General features: G+C 42.0%; 1 long non-coding RNA gene across 1 annotated transcript in view; it reads left to right on the top strand.

The window, feature by feature from the left end:
* LOC147000085 (uncharacterized) overlaps nucleotides 1-724 on the top strand; it is a 20,878-nt gene extending 20,154 nt beyond the window's left edge. The window contains exons 2-3 of the long non-coding RNA XR_015046237.1: nucleotides 82-181; nucleotides 638-724. This is a non-coding gene — a long non-coding RNA (uncharacterized LOC147000085). The remainder of the gene's footprint in view (nucleotides 1-81; nucleotides 182-637) is intronic.
* The last annotated feature ends 908 nt before the right edge of the window (nucleotides 725-1,632 follow it).

A 1,632-nucleotide genomic window follows, 5' to 3' on the forward strand; every position in this document is an offset into this window, starting at 1 on the left:
CTTTTCTTAATCTGAGGAAAAAATAAAATACTGGGCTACATCTATATTGCTTCATTTCTCTTTCTCTTTTCTTTCTTTCAGATAAGGAGGTCCGTCAGCCAATTCCTGCCTTTCTGTTTTTCATAACCCACACACACAATGCAGGCTACATCCATAGTGGGGAACAATCATGGAGGAAGAGGTAGGCTTTGCATTGGGTAGCATTGTCTGAGCGATATGTTAGTGGACCAGAGAGTTTGGATATCAAGCCGTATAATGTTTCTTTTTTTCTTTTTTTTTTTTTAAGATTTATTTATTTATTACATGTAAGTACACTGTGGCTGTCTTCAGACACACCAGAAGAGGGAGTCAGATCTTGTTAAGGATGGTTGTGAGCCACCATGTGGTTGCTGGGATTTGAACTAAGGACCTTTGGAAGAGCAGTCGGGTGCTCTTACCTGCTGAGCCATCTCACCAGCCCTAATGTTTCTTAAAATATAGAAAAGTTCTAACAAAGTGATCTTTAACTTTTTTTTTTCTCCTTCGGCTATGTACAATGAATTGTTTTGCTTGCTTGCTTGACTTTGTACAATGAATTGTTTTGCTTGCTTGCTTGACTTCATTTGGTTTGACATGGTTTCCCTTTGTACCCGTGCAGACTGCCCTTTGAGAATAAAATGGGAGGCCAGAACCAAAGTCTTTTGGATAAAGCACCACAATGGACTACGCACTAGCACTAACCCGTTTGGCTGCCTTCCTTCCCAAGGCACAGATTTTTCCCAGCATGGGAAAGACCTCCCTCCCTCCCTCCCTCCCTCCCTTTTGACCCAGTTTCACTCTTCCACCATACACTCAATAAAATAAAATAAAGTAAAATAAAATAAATAAAAGAATGAATGACGTTTCCAGTTATTTATTTGTCTAAGCTACCTAAATTCCCCTTCTACACCTCCCCCTACTCCCCACCCCAAGCCGCCATCTCCTCGTGGGGGTAGGGACCTGCACATCTGTGTCTTTCTCTCTGAACTCTTTGTTTTCTGGTCCACGTTGCTCCAGAGGAATGTAGCCCTTTGGAAATGGTAATGGAGTTGATAACACACCCTATCAGAAAGAGGAAGGCCCATTCACTCACTCATTCTCACCCAGCCCTGTTCTGCTACTTCTAAGGACAGAATCTTCTGGACAGTATTTACATGGCTTGCTATTTCTAAATTTTGGTTTTGGTTTTGGTGTTTTTGGTTTTGTTTTGTTTTTTTTCTTTTTCTTTTTTTCAAGACAGGATTTCTCTGTGTAGCCCTGGCTGTTCTGGAACTCACTCTGTAGACCAGGCTGAACTCAAACTCAGAAATCCGCCTGCCTGCCTCTGCCTCCCAAGTGCTGAGATTAAAGGTGTGTGCCCACCCACCACTGCCTGGCTCTATTTTTTTTTAAACATTATGTATGTATGTATGTATGTATGTATGTATGTATGTATGTATGTATGTACGTACGCATGCATGCATGCATGCATGCATGCAGGCATTGTTTATACGACTACACTGCAGCTGTCTTCAGACACACACCAGAATAATACATGGGATCCCACGACAGATGGTTGTTAGCCACCACATGATTGTTGGAAATTGAACTCAGGAAGGACCTCTGGAAGAGAGG

Source organism: Mus caroli, unplaced genomic scaffold (assembly GCF_978045245.1).
Source record: "Mus caroli unplaced genomic scaffold, Mus_caroli_1 scaffold_21, whole genome shotgun sequence".
NCBI classification, from domain to species: domain Eukaryota; kingdom Metazoa; phylum Chordata; class Mammalia; order Rodentia; family Muridae; genus Mus; species Mus caroli.